Source organism: Lissotriton helveticus, chromosome 3_1 (assembly GCF_964261635.1).
Source record: "Lissotriton helveticus chromosome 3_1, aLisHel1.1, whole genome shotgun sequence".
Lineage (NCBI taxonomy): Eukaryota > Metazoa > Chordata > Amphibia > Caudata > Salamandridae > Lissotriton > Lissotriton helveticus.
Window position 1 is genome coordinate 590,888,502 of NC_136061.1, and position 20,461 is coordinate 590,908,962.

General features: G+C 46.6%; 1 protein-coding gene across 8 annotated transcripts in view; it reads right to left on the minus strand.

Moving 5' to 3' along the window:
- The window catches only part of KANSL1L (KAT8 regulatory NSL complex subunit 1 like), a 3,925,143-nt gene that overhangs the window by 585,745 nt on the left and 3,318,937 nt on the right, over positions 1 to 20,461 (minus strand). The window lies entirely within an intron of this gene.

Consider the following 20,461-nt stretch of genomic DNA (forward strand, 5'->3'; position numbering starts at 1 on the left):
TCACAGTGCAGGGCATGCACATCAGACGCCCCACAGGAGGTGGAGCCAGCATTGTGGAAGGCAAGTACAGTCCTGGAGCACTTTGTTTACAGGACTCCTTCTCTTCTTTCAGTGTGCAGGGCAGAGACATCAGCCGCTCCCCAAGGGGTGGAGCCAGCATTGTTGAAGGCAGGCACAGCCCTATTCAAGGTTCAGGTGCAACTCCTCCCTCCCATCTACATGCAAATCTCTCTATTCACCACCGGGTGACTCAGCCTGTCTCCTGGAATTCCCCAGCCCTGTCACTCACAAAACCAGACATAGGAATACACAACCTAGTAGAGACAGGTTTGAATGGTTAGACAAACAAATGCCTACTTTCTAAAAGTGGCATTTGCCAACACAGAATATTAAAACCAACTTCACTAAAAGATGTATTTTATTATTCTGCGTTCAGGCATACTAAACTCGAATTTCTACCATGGTCTCTGAGACAGTTAGGATTATAAAATGTAATAAGGTAATAATTCTGGCCTATGGAGAACAGGTAGCCTTGCAATAGTGAAAAACGAAAATTACTGTAATTGACTATTAGGACATGCCACACACACCAGGGCTTGTGCTACCTTATCCTTACAATGTACCCTGCCCTTGGGCCTACCATATGGGTGTCTGATATGAATAAAAGTGAAGGTTTAGGGACTGGCAAGTGGGTGCACTTGCCCAGTCAGCATGCCAGTATCAGACTGCACGCAGGCTCTGCAATGGCAGACCTCAGACACATTTTACAAGGCTGCTTCTATGGGTGGCACAACCAGTGCTGCAGGCCCACTAGCAGCATTTGGATTTACAAGCCCTGGCACTCCTGGTGTACTTTACTGGGGTCTGACAATAAACCAAATAAGCCAGTCACTGAAACCAATCAATGTATACACTTTATACAGGGAGCACTTGCACTGTGGCACTGGTTGGCAGTGGCACAGTGCTCTGAGCAGCTAACACCACATGAGGTCTCGATAATTCTCGCCTCGGTGCCTATTCTAATCATGGGTCCCACTCTGCAACTCTGGGCAATAGCTTGCTTAATCTCCACAACGGCCCCAACAGTGCTGGGATGCCTGGCTTCACCTTGGGGGTGTCCTGGAGGGGGGCATCTTACAGGGAAAGCCAGGATGGGTTCCACAGCGGTATACAGCGCCAGGATGCCCCGAGATTGGGGCGGCAGTGTGCTTTACAAGTATACACACATTTACATTTAGACACATTTTACAAGGCTGCTTCTGTGGTTGGCACAACCAGTGCTGCAGGCCCACCAGCTATTTGGAGAAACAAGGGAACCCGCTCGATAAGCAAGGACCAAGGGTATTAGTATTATCATAGAACAATGGTCCTTGCCAAGAGAGAATGTAACAACTGAATAATTATAGGCCACAATATGCACTATAATATGTAAGGTGTCCAGCCGGACCCTAGAATTTAATCAATGAAAATAATGCAAGACAATAACAGCACAACAATTATGAAGTGGGACACAAGCCTGTATCCACAGCATACAACAGGACTAGACAAACAAGGGGGTAAAAAGGTTCATCAGGCAATAATTCTTTCGTGAGAAGCTAGTACATATGAAACCTAATATCCTAGCTTTTCTCATGTAGTAGAAACATAGATATGTCGCACAATGGAGAACTGGTGTTTAAACTACATTTACTGTCGACGGCGTTTCGATCCTATAAAAATAAAGGATCATCATCAGGACAACCAATGTACTGCCTGGAATTGCGAGCCTGTAATAAAAAATGGGGAAACAAAAAACAAGGGACATTTGTTTAGGCTCTCACCTCTACCTTAATCGCATAGCATCACCGATTACAAACCATGCCTTAAGGTGACAACCTGCGATACGTGTTCGTGATTTTCTTATCAGGTGACTTTCACACTGGAATACAGTGATTGTGACAATAAGAAAAACAACCACTCTATGTGGTACTAAGAGTCGCGGGGTGAGAGGAGAGTGCGCCTCGCTAATTTGCCACAACAAGAGAATACATCAATTTACTAAGAGGCACGTGGAACCCGAGGATCCAGGGTGATGAAGGGCTGGATGCAGAGAGCACGGAACTAAAACTGGCAGTACGGCGCGGTGTGGGTGAAGAGGCTGTGAGGGTGATGGGGGTGTTGGAGCTCAATTAAAAGCGACATGGCTGACGAGGGTAACCATTAGGGACAAGAAGCTTATCATGTATTAAGATCGTGCTGGGCCCAGAGAGCAAGGGAGATATAGGGGTCCAAGTGAGATCGGAACCTGTGGAGTTAATTAAGGGGGAAGAGAGTGAACCCACTGCTGCGGGAAGAAGGGGCATTGAGTGGGGTTGACTCTAGAGCAGCTTACCTGTAACTCAGGTGTAGAGATAGGCACCGGTGATGGTGGAAGTCTATGATACGACTGTGGGCGCCGGACCTGTGGGTCGTGTTGGTTCAGGGGGCTGACGATATGTGGAACGCGCTGGTCCATAGGGAGACGGAGCCTATGGACCGATTAAGGGAAAGGGGTAACCCATCGTGGTGGGAGGAGGGAGCCTTGTATCGGGTCGAACCTCGAGCCGCTTACCTAGTGCTCTGTATGAGAGATAGGAGCCGGAGGGCGTGGAGCCTGTAGTGGGACTGCCAGGAACGGACCTATAGAGATAATTGGAGTAAGTCGCGGAGGGTAACCAGGAAAACCCATGCTGCGGAGGTGTAGCAGTGGGGAGAGGCTTACCTTAGTGTTCTCTATGGAACTTATTAATGGGGTTAAGCGGTCCGGTTCGCAAGGGAAGTTGAAGGTTGCCCACCAGCAGCATTTGTCTTTACACGCCCTGGGCACACTAAGTGCACTAGACTAGGGTCTGACAAGTAAACCAAATAGCCAAACATGGAACCACTGATTAGTACATCAATTTACAACAGAGAGCACTTGCACTGTGGCACTGAATAGCAGTGGCACAGTGCCCAAAGCATCTAATACCAGCAAAAATACACGAGGCAACAGTAAAAATGGAAGGGAGACCCATGCCAATGGTGCCAGGTCTAACAATTTAATTAAATGATAATTAAACTTGTTAATTTTAAAATCATTTGTTTATTTTGAATATGTTTTAGCTGCACATTGTATGGTTTGTAGGGGAATAGGGTGGGAAGTAAATTAATTATAATTTGTGTATTATTACTTGTAAGTTAAATATTTGTAATAATTAATGATTGTGTTTTAATTAGTATTAATTATCTAATAGAAAATTATGGTAATTGTGTAATTAATTTTTCGTCATTACGTTTTAGGTGTGAATAGTGTGTTTGTTAAGGATATAGGGCGGGAAGTAATTAAAATAGGTTAATTTAATAATCGTATTTTTGTTGATAATTATATTTCAGATTACATTTATTATTTAAATAATAATTAATTATGTAAATTGTGAATTATATTAAATGTTTTTATTGTCTTTGTATTTTGTTTTTGTGTATGTAAAGGGTGTGTAGGAAATTAATTATACAAAATAATAAAGTCAATTTATAGTATTTATAGAAATTATTAATAATTTTGTTAAATATGTAAATAAAAAATTATTTAAATGATATATTAGTTGTGAGTTGTTGAATTTGTAGGTTTAGAAGTTTTTTTGTTTTTTTAAAGTTTTCTATAGCACGAACAAGACTCTTGCGGGTGTCAGAGCGCTTCACAGGCAGGAGGATCGTTATATAACTAAGAAGTACAATCAGCTAGTACACATATGGTGCAAAGTCACAGTTAACACATATATAAAAGAGTGTATGACAAGATTTAAGTGAATTTGGCTAATAGAATCGCTTTCACTTCTTTTTTTAAAAAGGCTATGGATGGGTTGAGCCTTGTTTCTGGGGGTAGGGCGTTCCAAATCCTGGGTGCCATTCCTGAGAAGGTACGGATATATGTCTTGGTTGGAGTTAATTTAGTATTATTAATCAATTATTAATAATAATTGTTTACTTGAGATTTTAGTATGAAAATGATTGAAATAATTTGTTAAGATATATATAATTAGTGTGCATTGTTTTATTCTTATGAATAAATGGTAGGGAGGTAATTAACTATAAGGAATACATAATTATTATGAATATTTTAACTAATATTTAAGTATGTAACATGTGGAAATACTATTATTTTAATAAAGATTTTTAGATATGTGCTATGATTATAGTACTTAAGTACCCAGGGCATAGGTACACCAAAGGTCTCTCCTGGGCTGTAGCATGTATTGTGCCACCTATGGGAGTCCGCTCAAACAGTGACTACAGGCCTGCCATTGCAGCCTGTGTGAGTTGGTGCTTGCACCTCTCACAGCAGATATGTTTCCTTATGTATGAGGTTACTACACTTAGAACCTATAAGTCACCCCCCCTAAGGCAGGCTCCTCAGTCCTGAGGGCAGGGTGCTTGGATATAAGTGTGAGGGTGCCACTGCATGAGCAGGAGACCCTTACAAACCTTGGCGACTCTCAAGGCTTTGTAAGTGCGGTCAGCCATTTAATACATATAGTGGACATCAAGTCAAGTCTAACTATATATTGGCTTCACCGAAACCGGGCATGCTTGGTACCAAACATGTTGGAACCCATTCCAGGAAGCGTACTTGGGTCACCTTGGGGCTGATGGTGGCAAAACGAAATATTGTGAGGTTGTGGGGGGCTCAGAGCCCTGCCGGGGGTCGAGGACTGGGGCAAAGATATGGGCTGGCGTATAGTCACGGAAAAATCTGTATATGAAGCCAGGAGACGCCCGAATAAATGGACGCAGGTCTGGGGAAAATGGAATATTCACATAGGTGAGGTATGTGAACCCCCAAGATCGAGTGAAGATATTATACACAACCTGAATATGTCTTAATGGCGACTGAAAGTATTGTTTGTGACCGCCAAGTCTTCAGTAATATTTGAAATGTAATAATATTGCCATTGTATGTGCACCGTGATAAATTCATCGATCATGCCTTGATTTCAATAAAAAGATTTACATTTAAAAAAACATGTTGGAACCCTATCCCAAGACGGATTTCAGTGTTGGATGTAGGATCCTATGTACAGTGGCTCCCCATAGGATGCCCCTCTGTATTCCCGGTACCAGCCTTTCAGGGTCTAACAGCAAGCTAGTGCTGCTGCCAACCACAGACACAGTTCTGTCCTCCTGCTGCTGAGCTGAGCTGGAGCAAGGGAAGGTAGAACAATAGGTTTCCTGTCACAGGGAGATCTGATCACCTACCAGACAGGATCTAGTGTATTGGGCTGGTGTGGGGCACTTACCAGCGATACCAGACTGCTATTAAGAGCACATTTGGTGCCCTCCTTGAATACTCAAGTTTGAGCCAGTTCAGGGAGCTCTTGGCTCCAGCTCTGGCATGTAACTGGACAAAGGGCATAGGAGTATCCTTCCTTCTGTCCAACTCCTCCTCTGGGAGGGACCCCTGAATTGTTCCACCTCTTTCTCTAGGGTACTTAAGGGTTTTCCTGTGGCTGGCACTACAGATTCATCGTGGGTTAAGATTCAAACCCGAAACCACTTCAACTTCGACCATCTGGGCACCGGGACTTCACCTGGAACTGAGATTGCACCAAGGAAGACTCCTGCTACTCCTGGTCTTGCTGTTCTGAAAGTCTTCTTCTTCGTCTATGCCTGTGTTTCTTCCAGGTTCCTCTACATGCCTGTGGGCATCAAGGACACCCAAAGTAATCTCCCTTGGAGTGAAAGAGTCACTCCCCTGCATCTGCAGGCACCACAACGAAGCTGAGGATCTGCTGCTCCTGACATACCGCGATCTTCTGAAGGCTCAGCAACACAAGTGGTGGTTCTGCAACTACCTCGAGGTTTGACCTGTTCTCTCAGCAAGTTCGAGGCCAGTATCCCTAGTCAAAACCACTGGAACAGAATCTTCGTGCACTGCGTTGACATGCTGTTGCCAGAGCTTGTTGACTCTTCGGGCTACAAGAAGCTCCAGCCTTTAGCATCTCTTCCTGCCAGGATATTCTTCCTCACCGCATCCTCTGCACAGTGGGACTGCATTTTTGGTGAGCTGCTCATGGTCCTCTTGCGACTCCTGTGCCTTCGGCCTGTGAGTCCTCTTGAGGGTCTTATTTGGCTTCAATAGGCTCCCCTTCTGTAGTGTAGTTCCTATATTCCCAATAGGCTCTACGCATTAGAATAATATACACTATAGATTTGACATAGGACTAAGGTCAGTATGTCTCTATCGAGTATACTAAACTTAATTGTGTGTGTGCCAGCTAACTCAGAGGTCCCTGGATACTTTCTCGAATAAACAAGATGGGATTAGTCTCTGACAACTGCATAAACATGAAAACTTTGTTTTCCCTAGAATGGCCGCGAGTTCGTGAGGCTTTCGCCGTCCGGTAACTAATCCTGCATTTATCCTGTGTGTACGTCTGGCTTCAGGAAATTATTTGAGCCGGACTGAGTGAACAAGACGTCGGGGCACATGCGGAGCTTTATTTGTGGCCTCCTGCGCTGCGACGAATGACATTTGCCCGCTGAGTGCTGTGGAGCGGGACAATCATTGTGGCGGCATGGAGCTGTGACACGGCTGAGGGGACTAAGCTAATGCCGTGGCCGCCACGTGGTGAGTGGGCCGGCTGGGCGCGCATGCAGAAGTGCACGGCCCACGACCTCCGGAGGAGGTGAACGGAAGTGGCAGGGCATCTGAGAGGTCCGGCAACGGAGGTATGGTGGTGTACTCCCCCCAGATTGATGCTGCTGTGCGAGAACGTTGGGCCAGGTGAGTGTCTCCTACCTTCATGACAAAATGGTGTCTGCTGTGGATGACTGGAGTGCTGAGTGCCATTAGTGGACTGAGGCATACTGCCTGGGTGGAGTGCAAGACGCGGAACAATCAGCGGGAGGCTGCCTCATCAATACATTGGTTGCTGTGCATACAGCGGTCCCGTCTTGCTGTCAGCGCTAAGCTGGACCGGAGTTCTGAATTGAATATAGTGCTTTACAGTGCCTATGCTGCAGACATGGGAGAGTGCAGATTGGACTTGCTCTGCAGACTATAGGGATTGCATGGACATGTCTTATTAGTCTCTAGGAAAGCCAGCACAAAACACATAGCAGTGCACGCAAACAAAAAAGTTGCGCCGTGCAGTGGGGGGCATTGTCTGCTCCTAAACACTTGCAGGGAACAGAAGCTGGGCCCACGCAGAGTACGGGATTGCAGGCTGAGAATCGGGCCATCACTGATATTGACACTCCTGAGGGCTGCTTGAAGTGAGCTGAGGGCCTTGGCCCCGGTATGATACTATAAAGCGTACTGATGCTACGCAGTGAGATACAAGGCTTGATTGGGAAGCTGCAGGGGCTGGCGATTATGGTGACAGTCTGATATGTAATTGGACTCTGATATCTGTTCTTTGCTGTGACCTTCATAAACTACGCAGGTGTGACGCTATTGCTGTACCTGTACTATAGAGTAACCGCTTCGCCTTTGTCTTAGGCCTGTAGAGCGACACTGGGCGGTGCCTCCCTCGGATTTAATACTTCACCATGAGTAGAATGGACTCACAACAACCGCTTCTCACTTTTGAGACCAAGAAGGGTGAGCGCCAGCAGTCTGCGGAGGAGGGGAATGGCGCGGTGGAGGCACCCACTGAGCAAAGCGCTGGGCCTAGCAGTGATATGCATACAATTCTTGCGGAAATGCAGCAAGGCTTGAGACAATAGCGAACAAAGTGGATACGCTCACTACCCGCATGGATGCCATTGCGTGAAAATTAGATGGGCATGACACACGCCTCAAAGAAGCAGAACACAGACTATCTGATGCAGAGGATGTCACGCAGCAATTGAAGACCGCCTGACCAAAATGGACAAACTAATAAGGATCATCGATGCAAAGAATGAGGGGGCAAGTCCCCCTCGGTGTGGACCTCTGCCTGGTGGCCTCAGGCTTTGGGCCCATTACCTGTCCCCAAAGAACATGTGAAGAACTTGGGCATGTGGCTGGACTCCAAAATGTCCTTACCATCGATTACCATACTCGGCGTGTCGCAGGGACGTGCTTCGGAATCCTCCGCAGTTTAAGAAAGACACTCGATCTTCTTCCAGCGTCTGCCAGAGGTGCCCTGGTCCATGCCTTGGTTACATCGAGGCTGGACTACGGGAATGTCCACTACCTGGGAGCTAGCGCAAGCTGCATTTTAAGATTGCAGCGTATCCAGAACGCAGCGGCACGACTAGTGCTACAGCTTCCCAGGAGATCTTCCTCAAAAAGAGCCTTGTAGACGCTGCACTGGCTCCCTGTTAGGGAACGCATAGATTTTAAAGCACTCTGTATTAGCCACAGGATTGCCCACGGAAAGGGGCCGGGCTTTCTACGCAATCTGCTCCTCCCATACAAGCCCATCCGGCTCCTGCGTTCTATGGGCACTGGCCTGTTCTTGGTCCCTAGAATTAATAGGGCAAGAATGGGAGGGCGCTCCTTCCGCTTTCTGGCCGCACGAAGATGGAACTCTCTTCCACAGAAGCTCCGTTTGGAGCCCTCTGAGACACTGTTCTGGAAAGAACTGAAAACGTTTCTGTTTCCAAAATATTAAACTATCGCCGCATATCCTGCGTCACCTCCTCTAGCTGCGGCTCAGTCTTGATAGCGCGGGGACACACCGATAGGTGTAACCAGGCGCTCTAAAAACTCAGAATTATTATTATTATTATTATTATTATTATTATTATTATATGGAAGCCCGCAGCCGGCTCAATAATATTAGAATTTTAGGTGCGCCCGAGAGCACAAATACGGGAAGACTTGAGGACTATGTTGAAAAGATGCTGGCTGCGGTGACTGACGTGGGCATGCTCTCCTCTCAGTTCATCGTGGAAGGGGCCCATAGATCCCTTGGTTCGAGTGTGCCCAGGCCCTTCATAGCGCGCCTCCTCAATTATAGGGACAGGGATACGGTACTGAGGGTGGCGAGAGAGAAGAAACAGTTAAACTTTGATGGTGTCTCCCTTACTATTTTTCCTGACTTTACGGCACGGGTGCAGGAGGAGAGACGCAAATTCAATGTTGTAAAGCAGAAGCTACGGCAGATGCAGGCAGATTATGCCCTGTTATACCCGGCGCGTCTACGAGTTACATATCAGGGAACTCAAACTATCTACATGAAACCGCAACCAGTGGAGGAATTCCTAAAGAAAACTAAATGACGGAAAGCTACAACTACTGACCGAGATGACAAGCTAGAGGCGCAATTATCTGACGTGGAATGACCTTCTTTGGAGATGATGCTGCACTTTCAATGCCCGTTCACCCTTAACTCACTGGGAGTAAAATGTTGTCTGGTTTTTGTATGCGGATCTTTCAAGTTTATTTCTGTCTTGAGGGCCCTGTATTCTTGGGGCTTTTAACTGAATATGCTGTGAGTGGGCGGAACACGATGGATAAGATGGACCGGACACCTTTGCCGCCTAAAGGGAGACTGACCAGTGCAGTAGGTCTCCTGGTTAGGTAAGAGGTACCCGTGAGTCACCTGGTGGGAATCCCCCAATGAGAGTGCCCCTGTTGTATTGTTCTTTTGGGTTGAAGGGGGGAGGGGGTGGTCTTGAATACTGCTGGCATAATTCAGATCCTTCAGTGGGTGGGGTGGGGGAGGTGGGGAAGTTTATTACATAAATGACAGTAATGTGCATTGTGTAATTGTGATATATGACATGTTGCAGGGAGGCGTGATATTTTCTACCATGTTGCAGGATTATCAGAGTGCTTACATGAGCTGGTATGGCAGGGAGAGGGGATGAGTCGGAACTGAAGGTGATGTCCTGGAATATCAGAGGGCAGAATGATGCGAGGAAACGTAGGCAGATATTGGCTTACCTGGAGAGACAGCAGGTGCAGGTGGCACTGCTGCAAGAGACGCATATACACCCACAATCCCACAATACCTTTGCCAGCAGATGGGCGTGTGTCTGTGCATTCTCTTCTTACTCTTCTTATGCTAGAGGCACTGCCATATTGGTTGTACTTGCTGGTGTAACACTGGACCCCCAGGGGAGGTATGTTATTGTATGGGGGAGGATGGGAAGGGACTCCTTAACAATTGTGAACTGCCCCTAATGTGGACACACCAGAGTTCTTCACGTCATTGTGGGGGAAAATAGTGGATATAGGGTCTATGCATATAATATGGGGGGTGATTTTAATGTTGCCTTGGTTCCTACCCAGGATAGAGCTGATGGTGCAGCACATAACAGATCTCGTGAAGTGCTGGCGGGCATAGTAGAGGAGGGGAGTTTGGTGGATGGTTGGAGGAGATTGCACCCTCTGCGGAATGAGGGGACTCACTTTACATTGCATACTGGTACTTGGGTGCGCCTGGACTATTGCCTGATTTCCAGGGGGTTAAGTATAGGTCTATGTGGGGCTGCACATCTTGCCAGGACCTATTCAGACCATTGCCCTGCTAAAATCATATTTAGTGTACCTGGATATGTTAAACATCGGCCGACATGGCGAATGCAGCCGAATGCATTGTTATACACTGTTTTTAAAGCTGAGTTTGGGGAGGAGATAACAGATTTATTTTCGCGCAACAAGGGCACAGCGGAAAGCGTGGAGGTTATATAGGAGACTTTTAAAGTTACGATACAAGGCTACTGTATATCTAAAAGCTTTGGAGTACTGAGAGACATACAGCGTACATTGAGGACCTTGGAGAGGGAACTGCGGAGGTTAGAGGGACTGATGGTAAGGGGGGACTCAGGGCAAGCACACAAAGACTTTAGGGCCAAACTGTCTGAGTATGAAGAGGACGCTGCCAGGGAAACTAAATTTTGGGGGTGGTACTGGGTGGCGCGGAGATATGGGGAGGGGGAACGGCCAGGGAAGGCCCTCTCTGAGACTACACGCTGTCCACGGTTTAATACTAGTATCTTGGAGATAGACAGACCAGAAGGTGGGACCTGACTAGACACTGCAGGTATCATGGACATTTTCACTTCACACTATACTAAATTGTACGCCACACAGCGTCTTGGTGAGATAGACATTGACGATTTTCTGGGGGATGTTGCAATATGTTGGCTTAGTGATGTACACAGAGAATTGCTCAGTGCTCCACTAAAGCTTGATGAAATCAGGGAGGCTATCATGTCGCTGAAGAACGGAAAGGCACCAGGCCTTGCTGGCTTGCCTGCCGAGTTCTATAAATATTATATTGACATCATGGCGCCGGTGTTACGGGAAGTATTCGAGGAGTCCCTTGAGGTGGGGATACTCCCGCCGTCGATGCGTGAAGTGGTTATCACATCTCTACTGAAACCTGGTAAATCCCCCAGAGCCTGTGACTCATTCCGCCCCCTGTCGCTTATTAATTGTGACACAAAAATATTAGCTAAGGTGTTGGCCACTCGTTTGTCTCTCCTGATGGACAAGATCATACTCCCTGATGAATCTGGTTTTGTCCCTGGCAGGGCCGCTAATCATAATTTGCGCAACCTATTTTCTTTAATACAGACCGTGGCGCCAGAGTTCCCGGATGCTGCTGTGTTTCTTGATGCCTCGAAGGCATTTGACTCCGTTGAATGGAGATACTTGTTCGCAGTCCTGCAGAGAATGGGGTTCCCTAAGGTGTTTATCTCTTGGGTGCAACTGTTGTATCATCTCCCTACTGCCAGGGTGTTAATAAATGGTCATTTGTCCTCCTCCCTTTCCATATCGCAGGGCACCTGGCAGGGATGTCCGCTCTCCCCGCTCCTTTTCGCTATATCGATTGAGCTATTGGCTTCTAGGTTGCGTCAGCTTCATCGGGACAGAGCCTTTCGGTGTTTTCAGCGTCAAATTCTGATCTCGTTATATGCTGACGATGTCACGTTATATATTAGAGATCCACAGCACAAGCTTAACCCCCTATTGCAAGAATTCCTGGTGTTTGGCAGGCTTTCGGGTATCAACATAAATTGGGGGAAATCGCAATTTTTCCCGCTAACGCCTGCGGTCCCTGACTTTCCACTGGATTTTCCTTTCAAATGGTGTCATTCTGATCTACGGTACCTAGGTATACAAGTGTCTAGGGACAGGGAGGAAACGCTCAGATTAAACTATGGCAAAGCGATCACGAGATTGACAGCTAATATTACCCGCTGGATCTCTTTGCCACTGTCGATGGCTGGTGGAGCCTCGCTTTTTTTTTTTTTTTTTGTAATCTTTTTATTATTATAACACAAGAGAAGAAATACACATAGACATATCCGGTGGCAATAGACGAACTGAAATAGATCCGTGAACGGGCAAATAAGTAACGAATCAATACACAGCATAAGCCACAGTGATCCAAATGTAGCGAGAATCAAAAATAAGCAAGTAGAGAGTAATGACAGCAATCACCACCCACCTACACCCGCCCACCAGATGTACAGGATACACAAGGCAAACATGGACACCCGAATATGCTATAAACAAGAATCAGGAGAGTACGCAACAGCTCTTGTGAAGAGAGGAAAGGGGAATAGAAGATCATAGAAAATAACAAAGAAAAATAACCCCCCCCCCCCACCCTACATCCCTGCCGATGGCTACGACCCAACCCCACTAGCAGTATGTCTGTCGCCCCCTAAACTACACCCCAAGGAAGGGAAAAAGATGGAGGAGAATGCAACTTCCCCCGCCCCGCTCGCACAAAGCAGCATAAAATCGAATACAAGCAGGTCCACGAGCTGACAATCGAATGTGGCATTAGAAAGACAGAGCATTAAAGCAACTCCCTATCAATAGCTGGCCGGGGAATCCGTTCCACATCACATGAAAAAATTCAACCCTGCCCCGCTTTAACACGCCCGTTGGCGCGTGGCAACCGAACATCCGCCCCACAGTACAATGTCCAATGATCAGAGTTAACAGGCAAGCAAGGCAAAGCCAACACCATGCGAGAGTCCTGCATCAGGGAACCATCAAGACACAACCAACGATCGTCTGAGTGCAGCAACAAAGTACCAAGCCAGCCTTCCAAGTCACGATGCCGCCAGGGCAATAAAGAATAGAAGGGCATTTCCGCCGGGCGCAAAGGCGGTGCATCACGAATGGGCAAAGGTGCTGTTCCGTGGAAGTGTTCCGCCCGTAGTGTAGTTCCAGGCCCCCCAGCGCCACTCATGTAATCGGCGGTGCGGGACGCATATTCCCCACCTGACGGAGCCCCACAATTAACCATCTCTAGGCGGGCAACAGTAAACCCTGGTGTTGGCGCAAAGCCGCGAGCGGCACTAACAATCACAGGATCATCTTGACTCCCATCGGTCGGAGGGGCAACAATGGCGTCCAGCTGTAGTCCAAGCACTCTGACTCCTCCCACCCAGGCAGCATGGAGGGAGCCAAGAACAACAAAGAGGTCACGAACCGTGGGCTCCATCATGTGTTTCTGGGACACTCTCTGTCTCTCGGGGTGCAGCTACTCACTCAGAACGGCATCAGAGGCCCGGTCAATTGCAGCTGGTAGGCAAACCACGGTAGATCCAGTAGGCAGGGGCCGTCACTATCCTAGAGAAATAAGGGCAAGCTGCCATAGCCACCATGAACATGCACAGACCACACAGTCCCGGACGCCTTATGCGAGGCGCTGGCAAAAGTGGCGCCGAGTGGCACAGGAGACTGTTTCAGTGGTGAACCCTCCAAGCGCGTGTAAAATCAATAACCTCCGCTGCACTGTTAACTGGAGAGGCAGGGTTCACAAGTCCGTTCCAAGTCCGACATTAACGGTGGCGCCGTGCCCAGCCCAATATGGCGGCCCCGTTTCTCTACCGATCCACACCAGCCGAATCGAAAAACAGGAGAAAATCGTGCGGGCGCACAATGGGGGATTCCCGAGGTATATCAGCCGTGGCCGGGACAGCGCTCTTACCCCACCTCCACCAGCGCAGGTACAGCGCCGTCCCTCGCAGTTCCGTCTGGCAATCGTTCAGGCCCGCACCGCCACGTCCTCACTTAGCAGCGGCAGCCGGCGCCGACCTCCAGCACCTCCGCACGCAGCCCGACTCCGCCACGGCCCGGGAAGGGAGGAGTCCAAGACGGGGTTCCCGCTTATGCCAGGACACCGGAGTTGCCGTCAGTCATGCCCCAGATCATCCGGTGTCGTGTCGTGTCATCCACGAGCCTGTGCGAGCGGGAGCAGGCAGGATTTAAACAGGATGAACGATGCGGGCAGCAGAGCTCGCTGTCTAAGCGGCCATTCCGCTGCCCGGCCAGCCACGCCCCTCCGAGCCTTGCTTATTAAATTGATTATCCTCCCCCAATTTCTATATTTGTTTCTTAATATTCCCTATTACCCTGGTACCTTCTTTTTTAAAACCCTGCGGACTGAACTGATCCGACTCTTTTGGGGTGGTAAACAGCCACGACTTAAATGGTCGCTCATCACGCAACCCTATGATAAGGGTGGGTTTGATATCCCCGACTTTGAGGTTTATTACATTAGCGCACAGGCTCATTATGCGTATCATTGGTTATCACCTATGCCGTGCATGCCCCAGCTAGCAACAGAGGACTGGCTGGCACGCCCTCTTCCACTAGGTGGCCTCATACATGGACCTGCTAGTGCCCTAGAGACACCACCCACAATGGTAACACGGTGGATGCATGGCGGCGCGTGGCAAATGTCCCGAAGTTCACGCTCTTATATTCTCCGTGGCTCCCTCTTTCCTATCACCTGAAGTTGGTATTACTGCAGGAAGTGGGTTTTCAGGTATTGTGTAGAAAACTTATTATCACTACATGGGGTGACTTGTTCCAAGGCGGACCGTTTTGATCCATGGACCTTTTTTTCCGAGAAGTGCACCCTACACCCTTGGAGGCTTTTTTATACGTGCGACTGTGGCAACGGCTGAGGGAGGTCTTACCTGATTTCCCTCGGGAACCGGAAATTTTGGCTCCCTTACTTTTTCTGCTTAGCTCCACAGATGGGAAGCATCTGGTGTCCGGTATATATGGATGTATCAGGGCTCACCGACAGGGGATGGGGGGGTCGGCCCGTATGGACTGGAGCGAGGATTTGGGAAAGGAAATATCAGACAGCCAATAAATATACTGTTGTAGGGTCACAGATAACATCTCAGCTAGTTGTTGATTCAAAGTTATCCACTACAAGTTTTTACAATGTCTTTATTACACCCCTGCTAAGAAACATAGATTTCAGATGTCAGACACTGACAGGTGTGAGAGATGTAGAAGCGCTGGAGCGGGCTTCTTGCACTTAGCGTGGGTGTGCCCGGGGGTATGGGAGTACTGGACGCAGGTGCACGCGGCCCTTGAGACAATGCTGGACGCCACACTGGAAAGGGATCCATTGATCATGTTGTTGGGGTATACTGCGCACATACCCAGACATTGCAGGAAGCTCTTGGATATTACATTGTTGCTGGCCAAACAACGACTGGCTTGTAGATGGGGTAGGGGGAGGGCTCTGAAGTTTAAGGAGTGGCTAAATTATGTTCTTCATTGTCAGGAGCAGGCTGCTGTGCATGCCGAGACACAACCGTTGGCCTCCAGACACAGGGATATATGGGGCCCGTTGAATGGGGGAGGGGTTACGGTGTAGATTTTTTGTTGTGGGACCACTGGTTTGGACACTGCTGCTGACAGGCGATCACATGGATGGTTTATATCGCTAATTGTATTACTACCAATGCATACTGGACTGTTGTACTGGGCGCCTTGTGGTATGGTATGTCACCCTCTGTATCTATCTATGTACCCATGCTAACGTTTATAGCATTAAGATGTTGTATGATGAGAAATTGTGATGTCACCTATGAGCCCGACAGGCGAGATATGATACTTGCAATATATGTACGGAGCCAGGATGGATATGCTAACACGACCTACTGTTACTTCTGATGCACATGATGTATTATGAGATTACATATGGCTGTCTACATTTTTTTTATAAATAAAGGTTTAAACAAAAAAAGAACTTTGTTTCCCCTAGAACCGGAACAATATCTTCAGAGTCATGGAAACAATAGATAACTATTTCCCTCAGTCAATCGGGCATGCTTCGTTTTTACAGAGTTTTTCACAGAAATAGAGAGACGTGCGTTTCAATAAAAAGGGTTTATTGAACAGTCTTCTTTCTCACACAAGAGAGGTGAACTGCTACAATCGTTAGACAGAATGTGAAGTATAATGCGTACAGCGTGAACAGTAATATAAAATAATAATGTAATAGTATGGTCTGTTGCTATGACATATAAAAGTACACAGGCTAAAATACTCAACTGGTGCTTCTAAAATACACCTACCCCAATGTACCTAACCTAGGTCTAGTACCAGGGAGGGAGTAGGTGCTGTCTTTAGTTATAGTTAAGTTCTGCCAAGAATTGCCAAAGGTTTCTCTAGGTTCTAATCAGCTCCATACCATAGAATGAGAGAGGTTGTTATTTCTTTCCCTGGACTCGATCTCCCAACACCCCACAGGGGGAGTCCGAAACACTGGAGCTGGATTCTCGGCAGGAGGATGACAGCTTCTAGACAGTGTATCAGCTGAAGAGTTGGCTTGCTTCTACACTTGCAGTAGCGAGCTGTGTCTTTCAAGTAGGTAGTCGAACTGCGCCGAACCACACTGTGCTTTGCCAAAGCAAGTGAAGGTATATTTGTACCTGGAAGGTGCTTAGGAATGCAGTATTGACGTAAAAGTCGGGCATATGAACGTCATGAATGAACCACTAAGGAATAGATGTTCATGCATAATAAATGAGTTCTGGGAGAAATCAATATCCAAGCAAGGGGAATTCCCTTCAGCTTAAGAGTCTGGTTTTCCAAGAAATCGTTGTGACGTAGATGAACGGATGGAAGTAGCCATGCCTGTATTTGGGTAGCTTGGGCTATGCCTAAATAAGGACTGGATTTCTATGCATGTATAAGGGCAATGTGAATTATACCTATATAAGGGCATGAATCGGGAAATGCATAGGGAATCTAAAACGATACACAACACCCACTCCACTTTCGTATGTACGACGTTACCAAACATGCCTAAACATATCTAAAAGATATCTACACATGAAGTGTTAAAACCTCTCCAAAATACATAAAAAATGCATTAGAATTGGTTGTAAGCATAAAAAATGTATTGGTGGTGTACACATTAAAGCAATGTTTCATTCTAAGCATATATTTACATTTGAATGCTAAATGAATGAAGCACGAAAATATACATTTATGAAATGGCTCATAAATATAGAAGAAAAAAGGCCAAAACCATTTCATGTCACATTACATAAAACTGTTTGTTTGTGGACAAGGTCATATATTGTCTCTTAAAAGTATTCAAAGAATTCTTGTTCTCTATGAATAGTTCTACTTTAAGCAGATTACTTGTGCCAACAAATGAAAAATACAAATTTGGAGAAAAAAAATATACTCATAGGAGAAAGTTCTTTGTTTTCAAAAATGAAACTCAAATTCAAAGTCTCTCAGAACACTGTGTGCCAAATTCAAAAGTCAGTGCTAGCGCTTGGAGAAAACATGAAATCTTCTATGTCTGTAAAAAAATCGTCTGTCATTGTAAGTGACAGTTGGATTACCTCGTTTAGAAGATTAACCGCACATAGTTGTGAAGCATCGCTTTCAGCATTGGTCGCATTAGCAATGCTCGAATCGGATGTTACCTGCATGCCTGTAGTTTCCTCTCGTACCTCAGCATCAGTTTTTTGCATCTGTGAGGTCTTAATAAATGCTGTCATCAGAATTGGTAGCCGCTGGGGACAACACAGAGCATGGGCCGTTACAGGTTCAAGCAAAGTATCAACATCCGTTGGCATGACTGATGGGAGTGTTAGACAGATGTCTAGCACGCATTCTTCTCTGCGTAGCAGGCAGTGTAGAACAGGTAAAATGCAATCTTGCCAGATTGGTCTGAATGACAGAAACCATGCGGTATTTAATTCGCGTAGACGAGTTAATCCCAAAATTCGGACGATGCGCTCACGACATCTTCAATAGAGGTCTCTCTACGGTGCTTTGAGTGGAGCTGGTGATTTGGCTTGCCATATCGTAGCAGAAGGAGCAAAAATGAGTATCCCTGCAAGAGAGTCCCAAAAGGAGGGGCAGTCCGCCAAACACAGAGTGCCCAAAGTTTGGAAATATTCCGAGGACTGCATGAAAAGGTGCTAACAGTCCGGAACATACGTTCTTAAATAGATGTACAATACTGCTCGTATCAGACATGTTTAAGATACGACTTAACATTTCTGAGAAATGTATAGGGCAGTTTGTATTCAAAAGGGCATGTATCTCGGCAGAAGTCCTTGCGACTTGTAGATCATAGGTCTCTTTGGCTGAAGTCAGTGGCACCTATTTTTGCAAAAGAATGGCTTTCATTCTTAGAGTATCAATTCGTATAGTAGAAATGTTCAGTGAAGGCCATAAAGGCGACTCCCTGTCTAAGTTGTTTTGAGGAAACAATACTTGCATACAGCAAGTCACCCTGGATGACACAGTTACTAGATATGGTATGCCTGCCAACATGCCACAGCAGCTGTGATCGTTCAACATGAGGTAACTCCCATTTGAAAGTTGTCCAAATATTGGATCAATCACTGCAGCCGGTGAACCCTGCAGGTGGCAGGATAAGTTGTTAGAGGAATCATCGCGGGCCCCGTGTAAATTAATACCCTGACAAAGGAGAGCACCGCTTAGTGCGTTTTCACAGTTTGTACAGCTGAGAAACACTTCACGTCCCCCACTCCAGCATCTGTGTGCATATGGTAAATCATAGGATATCTTGATGTATTCCATACCCAACCTTTCATTTGTGCCTTCTGGTATGTGTTTTAAGCAATACTGAAAATGAAAAATTGTAACAGGCAGAGTGATTGTTCCATGTATTATCCATTCAGTAGCTGTTTTTCTGCCACTGTACATGGCAATCTCTCCAGTTTTTTTTAATGCTCAGCACCGTATAGTCTGCTCCCCTTTGTGCCAATTTGATCTGTTTATTAGTGAGATTGAATTCTGAAAACAGGGATGTAGTATTGATTAAACGCCAAGGCACAAATCCTGCACAAAGGTTTTGCAACGTCCAGCCTAATAGCATGATAGAACGCAGTTGCGACTGACCATGTTGCAGCATGACCAAGTCCTGTTCCATGATGTCTATGGCAGAGGATACTATGCTGTCCAATGAATATATCTGTCACACTACAGATGGTTCACTAACCTTCAAGCCGGATAAAACAGGAGCGAGGACTGATGCTCATTTACCTTTTTTCCCTCACCCTGGTAACACCTGCGAGTATATATATATCTTACTCCACAGATTATACTACAGCAGGGGAACTTGTAAAAAGGGGTAAAGGAAACAATAAAGTTGTGGCAGTAAAAAACACGCAGTGGTGTGCTCTCTGGAGTTGTAGTCTTCACTCCTACACTCGCCACGTGTTGCCTGTAGATAAGACACAACACAACACAACAAAACGTGAGTGGTACCCTGCCCACCCCTATGCATGGATAATGATTATCATAAGGACATATACATTTGTCTCACTTACATTTGCATGCTGCCACAATCAATCCAAGGAAAAAGGGCACAAAAACTAAAAATAAAGTAAAGAAAAGAAACAAGTTTTGGATTCTCTCAATGTTCTGAGATAGAGCTCTCACTCTATAGCCCAACCCTCCTGGTAAGGACAAGAATGTAATCAATGGTTAAAGTACTTAGCTTTCCTGTTGCTGTGCCGAAGAGAATTCTCTCTGGAATGCAGGCTGATTAATCCACACGAAAGAAACCCATAACACCCATAAAAGTGGCTGACCCTCCGAGCCTCTCACCGGCTCCAAAATCAGTAGAAACAAAAACCAAAATACGTTGTGCTCCATCACGTCCTCTGTAATTGATTTCCAAAGTCTTATGGGAGCGCCGCATCTTCCGCGGCGTTTCAGTGACAGTAAAGCTTCTGCCGAAGGGAGATTGGTTCTGTCTGCAATCGCGCAGTCACGAAAAGGCTCAAAGCACCCCACCGTTCTCTATCCACGAGAACAGAAACTAAGTGTATAGCAAGAATACTAAACGCGGTCGCGCTCCAGCGTGAATGCGTGAAAGCACTAGTCTTGGCGGCATGATCTCCGTCAGCTAACTTGAAAATACTCAATTCAGAGTTCCGGAGAACGTTCTTTCTCGCGGTAACGATATCAATGAGCCTCAGGTGACAAGCACCCGCGTGAGGTAATGGGAGAGTATACATAGCAAAGAGAAGATAGTGAGGTAGGACTAAGCGCCTCTAGGCATTCTGGGAATTGGAGTCCCACATACATTCCTCACACATACAGCTCATCGCCTAATCGTGACAGAACCCCCTTCAATGACCGACGTCTCGGCGGACCACCCGGCTTATTGGGGAACTGCATGTGGAAACGCCTAAGGAGACCAGGGCAACGCAAATGGGTTCTTTGTTCCCATGACCTTTCCTCAGGGCCGTATCC